The following is a 16,611-nucleotide window of genomic DNA, read 5'->3' as shown; positions in this document are numbered from 1 at the left end:
CCGGTTAATAAGACTTTCACCACTATGAATTTGATTCCCGTGGTAACCTTGGCTAATCAAGTATAGATGTGTTCTAATGTGTTAACTGTGTGAGACGGTCTTGAAGTAATCAGTTTTACCAAAACATTCGACTTTGCGAATTCTTTATTGTTAACAGTTCAAGAAATATACATCCTGAATTATGTGAAACTTTTCCCAGCGTGCTTTATTTCTTATCACACCAATTAAAAAATGTTGATATAAATTTGATCAATGGTTACATTCATTTACTTTTCATAATATCTCGACCGAGCGTGGGAAAGTTAGTTTTGATAGGGAACTGGTTTTTTCCCCATTTTGTGAAATAAATACTTTTGCGTCGCAGAGAGAATCAGTGGAAATTCCAAATATGTACCGAAAGCATTAGTTTAATTTATATATATTCCATTGATCAAATGATTCAAAAGGATCGAACAGAATGTTATTACAACTTACGACTCCATGATAAAACACAATATATAGATCCGTAAGGTTTTTCTTTATAACAATATCCTTTGATAAGGTGACTATCTTATTGAGCTGATAAAGGATGGTGACTGGACGATAAGAAAGTGTTTAGTAGGGTTAAGTTTGGTCAGTAAAACACATTTGCCTTGAAACCATTAAGAACAAAGTTTTAAGGAGGCACGAGAGTCTTGTGGTAGGACGCCGGGTTCGTGACCGAAGGGTTGCCTGTTCGAGTCACGGCACAGCACTGTGTTGTATCTTTGAGAAAGATACTTTACTCCGCTTGTTCCAGTCTACTCAGCTGTAAATGAGTACCTGGTTGGCAGTGTTAGAATTGTTGAATGCTACATATAGCCGTTAGCGCCGAAATGACAGCTCCGGTTGTATGCTTCTTGGAGAGTTGAGAAAGGTATTGGCTGGTTGCAAACGCCCTATAATTATAACCACGGATTATAATTTGTGAACCGCTTTGGGACGACCTACGTACTAGGTTGTGATAAAGCGGCATATGAGAACCTGGAATTATTATTATTATTATTATTAACGTACGTAATCATGAAAATTGGAGTGATTTGCAGTTACAGGAATATCGTACATAGGCTAGTTAAGTCCTCTCTTGTGACCAAAACCCTCAACAAAATACCACAACAAATGTTACGAGAATTGCTATTAGCACAACATTTATTACAATACCAAATCATATATATTCATATTTTATATCATGTATTTATAAAACAAATCAGCTTTTTGATACACTCTTGGAACTATAACGTCATGTCTAGTACTATTCGGTTGCCGACATGAGTATATCTATTCCGCTGCACCTATCACAATAAACAAGGTTGTTCTCTGAATGCTAAAATAGCAGTATCTCATTAACATCAACATTATATCTATATAACATTATCAACTATATATACATATTTTAATAACAAAAAAACATCGAGAGAAATGAATTACGTATCACAAGCACTCTAAAGATAAGATGCATGTACATGTAACATACGTGTAGTATATAATGTTATCTGGAACAACTCATTGAAGCAAACAGTACAATAAAGAAGTGTGTATATAATGAAACATCGACGTTTGTATAATGTTGATACTATGACGTCACGTGAGCTCATAACATAGTAAGTAAATGATTTCAACCGAATATACACCGTTAATACACGATAGAGAATGCCCATGTGATTACTCTTGGTTAGTATTGAAATTACATTTTATAATGACTTTACAAACATATTCGACTATTTACCAAAATTGCGAGCAAAGCTGATACGTCATAGTTAACACAAAACATAATAACAAAAGAAAAAAATCATTTGTTTCTGCAAGTCAATGTACGTTACTGTTTTGTTTCATATCATACATGTCCAAAAGGATCCACAACTATTGATATGTGATATATATGAAACTCGGTTAAGTTTGTGTTGACAATATCATATAAGAAGAACACTTGATGAGCATCAACTTCGTAGATTGCTAAACAAACTAAATTGTTTTCTGTTGTATAATTAGGTATTGTTCGAGCATTGAATCGTTCAATGTCTGTCCAGCATGCGTAAGAGTTTCTTCATGATATCAGTGTGCGAGTCGTAATGCCCACCTATAGGAGTTTGGTCCAACAGCAGGCTAGCACGCTTCAATACCTGTGTTAAAAAATAATTCATGACGTATTTATGGTTGTCCATGGTCACCATCACCTCATGTTATGACGTGTTTGCATTGAATTTGCCTTGTATGAAAATGTCAATATCTCATTGTATTTGTACTATTGAACCACAGTTAAGGTATCAAAAAGAAGTATTTATAGCGAAGCATTGTATAATGTATTGCGATTTTCATACATAGTAGTACTCATTATGTATGTTCGTCACTGCACCTCATACTGGGAATATAATGTGAAATCTAAAAGTGAAGTTTGTTATTTAAAAGCAATCTTTTAACAGGGGACAAGCAAACTCTATCGTTTACAATCATTTTAAACACCACTATGTCCAAATGTTACGTCATATTCAAATCAGTAATTACAATATATATAAATTAGATTTTACCTCTTTTCTCACAACGTCAGGAATATAAGTGCGAGTAAACAATTCATGCATTAAGGGCTTTTATACGCCCTTCTGTTTCAACAGTTTATTAGATCTACTTGGATTTCCAACATTTAACTCCTGGCATCGCTGATGAGTCCTAGAAGGACAAACTAGCTGTATGAAGCAATCTATAGCGGGGACATTATTCATGACTGACAGGAAATAGACGCTACACTTCTTTTTTAAGACATACATAGTTTGATGCCTATTCATATACACATTCATACTACGAGCATTCAAGCGCTCAAAATGGTGCATGCTGTTACATTAACAACAGTGAAATTATTCTGTTTACATAATAAAATGCAATCACATGATTTTATATTGACGTAAAAAAATCTCGATATTACAATATCGAACGGAGTGGTTTAGTGGGCTAAACCGGTAGGTTTTACTTATACACGATTATCAACGTTTTCGTCTTCGATGGTTCGAGTCCTGCAAGCATCCCTTTTTTTCCTCAAACAATATATTTTTTTACGGCTCATTTTGATATTGTACAAAGTGATTATTCGCTGTCAAACGTTTTTAATGTTAATAGAGGCATCTTATATATAACAAAAGGGAAAATGGTAAGTTACATTTGACTAATGCACGAAATTTTATTTGACAAAGAATACCATTGCGAAGGGAAGATTACACTTACGTTCACCTGACGGATGTAAGGAAAGTGTTTCATCAAAACATAATTAATTTAAAATTCTAAAGAATTGTCAGGTTATTTACTAAAACAGAGCTGGGATTTCTTAAACTTAATAATGTATTTGGATCCTTTCAGTTGGTTAATGCACGGAATTGTATTTGACGCAAAGCATTAGATATGCAAATGAGTCTACACCAAGGTTTCCGATTTCCAAAATTTCTTTATAGTCAAGTGTATTATACGGAGGACGTTGGGCTAAAACAAGTGGCAGAACGAATCATTTTAAACACCACTATGTCCAAATGTTACGTCATATTCAAATCAGTAATTACAATTTATTTGAATTAGATTTTACCTCTTTTTTCACAACGTCAGGAATATAAGTGCGAGTAAACAATTCATGCATTAAGGGCTTTTATACGCCCTTCTGTTTCAACAGTTTATTAGATCTACTTGGATTTCCAACATTTAACTCCTGGCATCGCTGATGAGTCCTAGAAGGACAAACTAGCTGTATGAAGCAATCTATAGCGGGGACATTATTCATGACTGACAGGAAGTGGACGCTACACTTCCTTTTTAAGACATACATAGTTTGATGCCTATTCATATACACATTCATACTACGAGCATTCAAGCCCTCAAAATGGTACATGCTGTTACAATACATAATAAAATGCAATCACATGATTTTATATTGACGTAAAAAAATCTCGATATTACAAAATCGAACGGAGTGGTTTAGTGGGCTAAACCGGTAGGTGTTACTTATACACGAGTATCAACGTTTTCGTCTTCGATGGTTCGAGTCCTGCAAGCATCCCTTTTTTTTCCTCAAACAATATCTTTTTTACGACTCATTTTGATATTGTACAAAGTGATTATTCGCTGTCAAACGTTTTTAATGTTAATAGAGGCATCTTATATATAACATAAGGGAAAATGGTAAGTTACATTTGACTAATGCACGAAATTTTATTTGACAAAGAATACCATTGCGTAGGGGAGATAACACTTACGTTCACCTGACGGATGTAAGGAAAGTGTTTCATCAAAACATAATTAATTTAAAATTCTAAAGAATTGTCAGGTTATTTACTAAAATAGAGCTGTGATTTCTTAAACTTAATAATGTATTTGGATCCCTTCAGTTGATTAATGCACGGAATTGTATTTGACGCAAAGCATTAGATATGCAAATGAGTCTACACCAAGGTTTCCGATTTCCAAAATTTCTTTATAGTCAAGTGTATTATACGGAGGACGTTGGGCTAAAACAAGTGGCAGAACGAATCATTTTAAACACCACTATGTCCAAATGTTACGTCATATTCAAATCAGTAATTACAATATATTTAAATTAGATTTTACCTCTTTTTTCGAAACGTCAGGAATACAAGTTCGAGTAAACAATTCATGCATTAAGGGCTTTCACACGCCCTTCTGTTTCAAGAGTTTGTTAGATTTCTTGAATTTCCAACATTTAACTCCTGGCATCGCTGATGAGTCCTAGAACGACAAAACAGCTGTATGAAGCAATTTATAGCGGGGACATTATTTATGACTGACAGGAAATGGACGCTACACTTCCTTTTTAAGACATACATAGTTTGATGCCCATACATATACACATTCATACTACGAGCATTCAAGCGCTCAAAATGGTACATGCTGTTACATTAACTACAGTGAAATTATTTTGTTTACATAATAAAATGTAATCACATGATTTTATATTGACGTAAAAAAAACCTCGATATTACAATATCGAACGGAGTGGTTTAGTGGGCTAAACCGGTAGGTGCTACTTACACACGAGTATCAACGTTTTCGTCTTCGATGGTTCGAGTCCTGCAAGCATCACTCTTTTCCTCAAACAATATTTTTTTATGGCTCATTTTGATATTGTACAAAGTGATTATTCGCTGTCAAACGTTTTTAATGTTAATAGAGGCACCTTATATGTTAACGTTACATAAGGAAAATGGTAAGTTACATTTGACTAATGCACGAAATTTTATTTGACAAAGAATACCATTGCGTAGGGGAGATAACACTTACGATCACCTGACGGATGTAAGAAAAATGTTCCATCAAAACATCATTAATTTAAAATTCTAAAGAATTGTCAGGTTATTTACTAAAATAGAGCTGTGATTTCTTAAACTTAATAATGTATGTGGATCCCTTCAGTTGGTTAATGCACGGAATTGTATTTTACGCAAAGCTTTAGATATGCAAATGAGTCTACACCAAGGTTTCCAATTTCCAAAATTTCTTTATAGGAAAGTGTGTTAGAGGTAGGAGGGTGGTCTAAAACAAGAGGCAGAACGAAACATTTTAAACACCACTATGTCCAAATGTTACGTCATATTCAAATCAGTAATTACAATATATTTAAATTAGATTTTACCTCTATTTTCATAACGTAAGGGATACAAGTGCGAGTAAACAATTCATGCATTAAGGGCTTTGATACACCCTTCTGTTTCAACAGTTTGTTAGATCTACTTGGATTTCCAACATTTAACTCCTGGCATCGCTGATGAGTCCTAGAAGGACAAAACAGGTGTAGGAAGCAATCTATAGCGGGGACATTATTTATGAGTAACAGAAAATGGACGCTACACTTCCTTTTTAAGACATACATAGTTTGATGCCCATTCATATACACATTCATACTACGAGCATTCAAGCGCTCAAAATGGTACATGCTGTTACGTTAACAACAATGAAATTATTCTGTTAACATAATAAAATACAATCACATGATTTTATATTGACGTAAAAAAAAACTCGATATTAAAATATCGAACGGGGTGGTTTAGTGGGCTAAACCGGTAGGTGTTACTTATACACGAGTATCAACGTTTTCGTCTTCGATGGTTCGAGTCCTGCAAGTGTCACTTTTTTCCCCAAACAATATCTTTTTTCCGGCTCATTTTGATATTATACAAAGTGATTATTCGCTGTCAAACGTTTTTAATGTTAATAGAAGCATCTTATATGTAACATAAAGGGAAATGGTAAGTTACATTTGACTAATGCACGAAATTTTATTTGACAAAGAATACCATTGCGTAGGGGAGATAACACTTACGTTCACCTGACGGATGTAAGGAAAATGTTTCACCAAAACATAACTAATTTAAAATTCTAAAGAATTGTCAGGTTATTTACTAAAACAGAGCTGTGATTTCTTAAACTTAATAATGTATTTGGATCCTTTCAGTTGGTTAATGCACGGAATCGTATTTGGCGCAAAGCATTAGATATGCAAATGAGTCTACACCAAGGTTTCCGATTTCCAAAATTTCTTTATAGGAAAGTGTGTTAGAGGGAGGACGGTGTTCTAAAACAAGTGCCAAAACGAATCATTTTTAAACACCACTATGTCCAAATGTTACGTCATATTCAGATCAGTAAATACAATATATTTCAATTAGATTTTACCTCTCTTTGCACAACGTCAGGAATATAAGTGCGAGTAAACAATGCCCTTCTGTTTCACATTCATACTACGAGCATTCAAGCGCTCAAAATGGTACATGCTGTTACATTAACAACAATGAAATTATTCTGTTTACATAATAAAATGCAGTCACATGATTTTATATTGGCGTAAAAAAACTCGATTTTACAATATTGTGGTGTTGTGGGCTAAACCGATAGGTGTGTTAGATTTTATCTCTTTTTTCCCACAACGTCACGAATATAAGTGCGAGTAAACAATTCATGCATTAAGGGTTTCATACGCCTCACCTTCCCTTCTGTTTCTACTTGGATTTCCAACATTTAACTCCTGGCATCACTGATGAGTCCTAGAAGGACAAAACAGCTGTATGGAGCAGTGTATTTCCTGTTTGGCACACTTTATCTATTACTTAATTTTATAGATGAAAAATGTGTTGGACAATATGTTTTAGGGGGATAGAGGGAGGGTATTGTTCTGCAAACAAGTTATGTGTAGGAACGAACAAAAAGAACAGGGCCGGGGAAAATCTTCTCAGGCATGTGATTTTATCGCTATCAGTAAATGTAATAAATGTGAAGATTTATCAGTATTTTTTCATCCTATAACTCTCTATGAGGCGTATCATATTTCAATACACATATGTGAATGAGGCTCATTCGTTACCACACTAGAGATGGCAATCACAGATAATGCCTTATTTTGAGGTAAGACAATAATTAACGTTAGATTGTCGGATCAGTTGTGAACATGTTTACTTTTCTTAGAGGTACAGAACGGTGCCGCATAGGAACCAGAGAACAAAATCAAAAATAGATTGTGGGTTTTTCTCTTTTGGGCACAAGATTTGATAGGAAGGTGAATGCCTCGGGGCCTGCTGGTTGGACATTTAGGTGGCAGAAGTTACAAAAGTTGTATATGTGGGTTAAGCAATATATATTGATGTGAAATGTATAAAAGAAAAACAAATTCAAGTCTGTTTTTGTCTAGGGGAGTTTATTAAGTGTGTAATTTGTTGTAAGTTTTGGTACATTTTTGGTGCTTAATTCAATACAAAATGGCAGCCCCCATATATAAAAAAAAATCAAATAGATAGAATTTTTAAACTTCTTTTTTTACAGGTTTGTGAAATGACATTCTTCAAAATGAGGGCAGGTGAACCAGTGTGGATAACTCTATTTAACCAGGACAGTGGTAAACGTTAACACTATCGTCTATGGAAAATCATTTGGTTCTGCGGTCCCAATATGCTATCATCAAGGGACAAGTAGCAATACTGTAAAAGTAAATATTTTCCCGAGTTGATCACTTTCGTACCTTCATTCTTTCCCTGTTTGCTATGTGGAATTTTGCGTTTGCAGTATAGAAATAGTAAAATAGACTGACAATGCATCAGTTTAATTTATCTAACGCAATATCTGTAGTATCCCCAATGCAAAACTGATGATATATTTTAATTGTAGGATATGTTGGTATCTCAAAAAACGTTGCTGCTTGAGCAAACACTGATGATACGAATTCGGGCCTAAGGGCACGGGACAGAAAAAAGCCAATCCGTCCTCAAGATTTAAAATTCGAACAAAACCACTGGATTTTACCCCCATAGAAAATTCATCGAGTAAAATTCCCCTTTCATACACCTTTTTTACATATGATAAATAATGCAGCTGGTATTTGATGAGTTCATTTTAGCATCAAAATGAAAACGATTTAATCAATTCATTATTTACAATCAAATAACGTTATTTAGAGGATAAACACTTTAAGAACTATTATGTTTTCTTATTTCACCGTCGAATCATCGGCACTTTTTGACCATTGGACCCCAAATTTAGAACTACTGAACCTTCGAACTATCTTGTTTTCTTTCTTCTTTTTCTTTTTTTTTTATTTGCGGGTCTTCCAAGTTTTGAACCTTCCTTCATATCAACGTGCTAGCGTTCTGGTGGCCTTTGGTTAACGACCGTATATAAAAACAACAAGATCATTAGTGATAATTATTCGACCTCAAACTAGATACAACTATGGCAAAATATGACCAAAAGAGCAATTTACATGTCAACCAAGGTCAAATTCAAATAATGTCAACTTAGCTCGAGGATAGTGCGTTGAAAAAACAAGGCACACTATTAAGCGTTATCAAAAACGTCAACCTTATATCACACAGGGAAATAAATATATCACACGGGAATTAGAAAGAGCTAAATAAAACTAGGAATCTAGGCTACTACATGTAGCAAGAGACCATTTGTTAATACATTGCGACCCCATGTTACACGTAACTAAATTCAGACTTTGGATCATATATAACTAATTCGAATTCCTAATTCCAGCCCCTGTGTTACTTAGTTAGAGCCATATGATAACTTTCTGTGGACCGATGATTTATACGTTTTCACGCAAGGTTAATCATTTAGTGCCCTAGAATATTCCACGTTCCTTGAAAGATTGGTTAAGGCGCTATGATAACTAGCTTATGACCCAAAGTTAATACGTTATATCCCGAGGTCGATAAGCTACAGTCCTTAGGTAACTAATATAGGACTTTTTTTTACTAAGCCAGGGCCTTTTGATAGTAAAGTTATGACCAAGATTACTGACTTGGAATCCAAGTTCAATACGATAAGGCAAAAGGATATCTTAGTTTGTGTCATATGCTATTAAGGTAGAGCCATATGCTATTAAGCAATGATCATATGTTAATAAGTTAGGGCCAAAGGTTAATCAGCGAAAGAGTAAAATATAAATAAATCATAATCATAGTTAAATTTGTTAAATTGCCAAATGAAATTAATTTAGGATCAAAGGTTAATAACTTTAAGCCAACAAATAATAAGTAGGGTCAATTAATTATAAGTTAGCGTCAAATGTTTATAAAAAAAGGAATACGGTAGTCTAGTGGTAGGACGCCGGGCTCGTGACCGAAGGGTTTTGGGTTCGAGTCACGTCAAGGCACTGTGTTGTATCTTTGAGCAAGATACTTTACTCCGCTTGTTCCGGTTTTCTTAGCTGTAAATGAGTACGTAGTTTGGCAGTGCTAGACTTGTTGAATGCTTCCTGTGAGCGCCGAAATGGCAGTACCTGCTGTATGCTCCCCAGGGACTTGATAAAGATATTTGCTGGTTCCAAAGGCCCTATAGCCACGGACAATAGTATGTGCACCGCTTTGAGACGACCTAGGAACTAGGTTGTGATAAAGCGGTATGTAAGAACCCCGAATTAATATTATTAAGCATTATAAGTTAAGGTCAGAAGAAAACAAATATTGAAAAGTCCTTAACCAGCCGCCGCGAGTATATAATATACCTCTATGAAAAATGTCATCAGAGTTCCATAGCCTATTCAACGGCGATTTTTTTACATAAACACACTGACACAAACAAACTTTGAAAACAGGAGTTTGATCAGTTTAACGCATATTAAATAGCTACGATTACGGTCATACCTGGTCCCTTTTCTTTTCAAAACCTACTAATGGCTTTGATATCAAATATAGATTATTTTCTAATAATAATCATTAACTAAATATTTCATGGACATTTGGGGAATATTATAAGAAAAAATACTTTTTTTTTTCAATTTCTCTTGATTTATTTCCCACTAGTATTTACCAAAATCATTCCTGTTGCTGTTTAAACGTTTCATGTGTATACAATATACATCTCAAACGTAGCCACTTAAAAGATACTCTGGGTATTGAAAATAACAGAAAGAAATCCGAAGTGTCAACAAACCCTCGATGCGAACTCAAAATCGAAAAAAAATAGGGTAATATATGCACACAGGAAATGTTGATATATTTAACTGGAGACTCTTTAAAAATGTACAAGGAGACCAGGTGTGCCAGAAGGGTAAGCGTCTTCTTCATCGATGACTGCCGCCTAGTAGATCTGAGTCGAATCCAAAAAATATCATCAAGTCTTCACTTCGAGAACTCAGGCAGTGACAACAAAGCTACAAGGCAATCTAATGAACATAAACACAAACACAAACGTCGACACTCATATCTCACAAAGATATATCAAATTAGCCGTCAAGATCCTGATGGCGACCATACAAACTGCCGATAGTCTTCGTCAACCTGCATCTTTGGAAACCGTGTGTTGTAAGATTGTCCGTCGGTACTTGACATTTATCAAGGAAGTCATGATATTCGGAGCAAGCTATTGAAAATCAAATCAACTGCTACATGTAGCCAGCGTTGGTAGGGGAAACAGGGATGTTGCTATCAGGAAAAAGAAAGTCCATGATAGGTTGGTCGAAATTGCCCTTCTTATTGTACAGCATCGTTGTCAGTTTATTTATCAAAGGTAAAAGTGTTGCGATATTTTAATAAAGATATATAATATTGTCTAGAGAAATTGACTAGAAAAATTACTTAAGCGTGAATCTTGAAAATATATATATTGAAATGCCTTGTGTATCGACGATGTAGGAGATTGTGTCCATGCTAATTAATCTTAAAGTAAATTTTGCCTTAGTTTTCACAATACTCTACAGTAAGTAGTTTTTTGTTGACTCTGTGTTTTATTTTGTCCATGTGTATTGACGATGGAGTATATTTTAGCAATATTTATTGACGCTGGTGTACGTATTGTCTATGTGTTGACTTGGTGATAGATGTATAAAACTGTTTGCGTTGTGATCGGATTGCTTATGGTTTTGTATTATATATTGTATTTATCACATAATGTACTGTGTTATCCAATGAATATACCCATGTCATATTGTTTTACTCGCTAAATTAAAAAAGTCTTTAACTCGTTTCATATTAAATGGAATCTCATGTAAGATCATATATATATAAGATAAGATTTATATTTCGTCGTTTCTTGAGGCCAATATGACTTGTCAGGTGTCATATAATGCTGTAACTACAAATGTTATGGTTCATTAAAGATAACTATCTTATTTGATGCATCATGTATCGTTACCATTACAAAACAATATATTTAATAGCAGCTCCCAATCAATCAGTAGTTTTTTTCAAACAATTTGGTGTTCAAATAAAGAAATTGTGTTTAAAATATCAAGAGTCTGCTGTGTAGGAGTTGTCTCGCTTGGTGTTAAAAGCATACCTTACTTTACAATGTTCTCCCTATCAACGTAAGCCTCAATAATTTTGCGTTAAAATGATTATCATTAATACAGGGAAATCTATGTTAAGCTGTAAGATATAAAGCATAAATGTTGGGAATAACAGCGATGTGAGAAGATAAAGGGATCATTACTGATGTAGAAAGGGAAACAGATTATCATTGTTGACGGCTAGCAGAGGGATTAAGGATTAAGAGTTATCTGGCTAAAAAATAGGATTAATTATGACGTATGTAGATAAAAGGATTATCATTGATGAAGGCAGATATTTTGATTATCAGTAAAATACCTTCATTATCCTATCATTATCATTGGTATGGGAAGACCATTGGATTATCACTGACGTCACTATGTCCTATGATTATCACTGACGTCGGTATGTCCTTTGATTATCACTGACGTCGGTATGTCCCATGATTATCACTGACGTTGGTATGTCCTTTGATTATCACTGACGTCGGTATGTCCTATGATCATTACTGACGTCGGTATGTCCCATGATTATCACTGACGTCGGTATGTCCTATGAGTATCACTGACGTCGGTATGTCCCATGATTATCACTGTCGTCGGTATGTCCTTTGATTATCACTGACGTCGGTATGTCCTATGATTATCACTGACGTCGGTATGTCTCATGATTATCACTGACGTCGGTATGTCCCATGATTATCACTGACGTCGGTATGTCCTATGATCATCACTGACGTCAGTATGTTCCATGATTATCACTGACGTCGGTATGTCCCATGATTATCACTGACGTCGGTATGTCCTATGATTATCACTGACGTCGGTATGTCCTATGATTATCACTGACGTCGGTATGTCCTTTGATTATCACTAACGTTGGTATGTCCCATGATTATCACTGACGTCGGTATGTCCCATGATTATCACTGACGTCGGTATGTACCATGATTATCCTCGATGCGGAAATGTAGGTATTGTCTCTCTTGTCATGTAAAATAAGGCCATACAGTTGGCACTGTTTCTAACATTCGATTTTAAACACGCTTTTTCGCAAATGCTCTTTTATAACAGTGCCAGCTAAAACATATTCTCTTAAACGAACAAACTGCTGATGAAGCTTATCGTTATTGGGAAGGTTCCCAACAAATTGTCAGTTCCTCATGTTTATAGGAAAAATTCACAGCACAGTAAGTATGTTGTATACATCACCTTTGTAGAGAAGGTTCATACCAAAGCTTGTCTGGCGTAACATTTATAGCGACTTTTGTAACCCCTACTCTAACACTATGTGATACGAGGATTTATTTAAACTACCTATGGGAGTGTCTTTATGATTTATTGAACACTTACAATATTTATATATATGCTTTAGGTTATGCAATGAACTTATGTTTATATTTTCGATAATTCAATGTTTTCCATATGATATGTTTGTAAACGGTATGTATCAGTTTAAATGGTTTTGATCCATGAGTGCAAATAGGTTCGGTTCGTAGTTTTCATATGTTAAAATAGTAAACATTATCTATTTTTTAACATTTTTAATAAGCGAATGAAATAAATTTATCTATAATAATTTGTACATGTGCTATGTGTCCATCAAGCTATAGACCGAAAACTAATGTGCACACATTTGCATAAATCACATTACGAATCAACGTCAACGTCCTCTTTTGGTCTGTAAACCGTTCAACCATTAAATAAAAGAGAATAATCCATAAGTCAATGCAATAATATCGTTCTTTCGCTAACGCAAGACTATCAAAGCAACAAATCGTCATGTTATATGTGAAGTCGGAAATTACACATATCATTCGTGTACATTTTAGTTTGAGTTTGTTGTTCTTCCTTTCACTTTAGTCTATAATATAGATACTGACATGAGTTGTACTTATCACTTGGTTATCTGATTCATGTTACATGTATATGTATCACATTTCTAGCGGTGTATGTAAAATTTATCACGTGACTACCGTTTTATGCTCTGTGTATCACATGACTTCAGTTGCATGCTATATTTATATGACTACCGTTTTCTGATAAATGGATCACATGACTACTGTTTTAGGCTATGTTTATTACATGGCTGCTATGTTGGGTTATTTTTATCACATAACTCCATGTTATGTTTTGTATATCACAAGACTACCATGTTATATTATTATATATCACACGATGCCAATGCTGTACAAATTTTACCACATAGCAATTATTTTGTACGTTTAAAAAATCCATGTTCCATAAAGTATATTTCTGCATGCCCTATTGCCCATTTTGACGTCTGAAGAAGGGAAATGTGATGTCAGATTTGTTGATTTTGTCTGACGAAGTTTACGGAGTACATGATATACTTGTCATCGAAAAGTTTCACATAAACTATTAACTGGTTGTGCTGTATGAATTTTTCTACGAAATGATATCTGTAATTGTATTTGATGATGCCTTGAAGACAATCGGAAGCGACGTTGATGACTTCATGATGGTTAGTGGAACCTAGTTTTATAATTATTTACATACCGATTAAATGCTGTTATAAAAAATATTTTGAATTCGTTTCCATCTTTCCAATTTCAATTTCTGAGTAAAGCCTTATTAAAGGGTGTCTCGTTTCATTAATCTTGTGTGAAATGAAAACTTATTTTGAGATCGTATGTACATGCACTGCTGCTAATCTTTGTTACGTTCTGTGTATTTCATCAACGGAAGCTGTACCATTTTATCTTCTGAGCGTAAATATCGCATCTCATTTTCTGAGTGTTAATTGTCCTTGTGATGTCCTCGATATTTGTCTGGTCATTACATTCTCAAAATCCTTGAAATGTACGTAGTGATGATTGTCATGTATTAAGGACGTTATAACGACACTTTATGTATATACTAGCACTTCCTTAATCAGCGCAACAAGCTTCATGCAGCACAATCTGCTGACACAACTCTGCAGGTTGTAAATCTTCCTGCTGGTCAAACACATTGATTTTCTTGTGTTCAATTAGGACATCCTTTGGTTTCAGAGTCATAACCATCTTTAGATTTGTATTTTCAAATCAGATTATGGCGTTGTGTAGTGACGCTGTGGTATATTGTCTTAATTTACTTTCACAAACCAATTCAAACCATTCAGCAAATAATAATGCATAAATACGATGACATTTCAATGTTGGCTTTTTATTTCTTTAATTTCGAAGACCCCTGCACATGTTACTTTAAAAAAGGACAGACTTTTTAATCTGAAATTCTAAAAAGAAATCAAGTTGCACAATATGGAAATCAAAAAACAAATCTGTATTCTCTTACCACTTTTTATAGGTGCCATGGAAGGACTGTGTTCAGATTTGTATACTGACTTGTTTATAACGTATGTCAATGACAGTTAACATAGAAATTAACTTTCATTCAAACCCTATGGTACACCTATATTAAACCAATTGAATTGTTCATAGCTAATGTATAGGCACGTAAATAAAGTCTTTTTACACTTTTTTTATACTTCGTAAGTAATCAAATAGTTTGTATCACAGCTATGTAATTAGCAATTGTCTACTACTTACTATACATTTGTATGTGATAACATTATTTATTGTACAACAGTTTGTTTGCGACAGTGTTTAGATTGCATCAAAGTGTTCATATGTCAAAATGCGTCATTCGTTCTACGCTTTTTGGGAAATTGATTTACATTCATATCTGTAACAAGCTTTTTTTTTTTACCTACAGTCAGTATATTTTTTTCTGTAGTTATACCGTTAAAATGTTCACACACTGGTTTTCCTGGAATTAACAGTGCCATGAATTAATCCCTTGCTTAAACGGCCATATTTAGCGGAACTTAGTCTTTGAGACTGTATTTATAGAACCACTGTTTTAGTAGAACGTCGACCAGCCGGACATATAAAATAGAACTTCCATGAGTCATTATTAATGGTATAACCTCAGTAATCTTAGAACGCAATGTAGAACCTATATAAACCATGACATAGTGTCCGTTGTTTTATTTGCCATCACGCTTACCACTATTATTCATATTTCAATTTCGCTCTTTCTTATCATTCTATGTTTAATCACCTTTTGCTAGTATCCACCCTTTCCCTGATTGTTCTGTCTGTGTGTGTTGTGCGTCCTTTTAACCGTTTTGGTCTTTTAAGGACGTGCCAGGTCTTTGCGGTGGATGAATGCCGGTGTTTCCAGAGAAAAACCAACGACCTACGGCCAGTTCCTGGCGACTGCCCCACGTAGGCATCGAACCCGTGACCCGGTGGTGGAGGGCTAGTGGTAACAGAATGTCAGACGCCTTTAACATTTAACTATCGTGGCCTTTCTCTGAGCCACACATTTTGATTTAACATATACACATAATTCTTCATGAATGATGTCGTATTTTGTTTAGTATTAAACTAAATTCGGTTTTTTTTAACCAAATATTTCAATTTCATTGGTCAATGCTTTATTGCCATACCTCTTTGTCAAAACACAATACCGATGATTAATGTATTGACAGCATAATGCAATTATTTAAAGCATTTTTTTGTGGTTTTTTTTACTAAGCATTTAGCATTAATTGATTCTAAGCACTGATGAAGTAGTTTTTCTCATATGAGTATGTTTGTAAGCTTTGTAGGAAGCCACTTTACAAATTAATACGTTTTTGGCAATGGGACTATTGTTGTTTTACGGCGAAATCGCCTTCAACGCAAAAATGTTTTTTTTTGTTTTCAACAAATCGAACATTGATTACTATATTATAACATAAAAAGTTTCATTTCTGATCAAAAGAGTTTTTGTCTTTTGAACTTTGGTTTGTAATTAGACATATTATGATGAATCATGAAACCCCATTGAAAGTA

Source organism: Mizuhopecten yessoensis, unplaced genomic scaffold (assembly GCF_002113885.1).
Source record: "Mizuhopecten yessoensis strain PY_sf001 unplaced genomic scaffold, ASM211388v2 scaffold4599, whole genome shotgun sequence".
NCBI classification, from domain to species: Eukaryota; Metazoa; Mollusca; class Bivalvia; order Pectinida; family Pectinidae; genus Mizuhopecten; species Mizuhopecten yessoensis.
The sequence above is the reverse complement of the archived record's forward strand: the minus strand, read 5'-3'. Positions refer to the sequence as shown.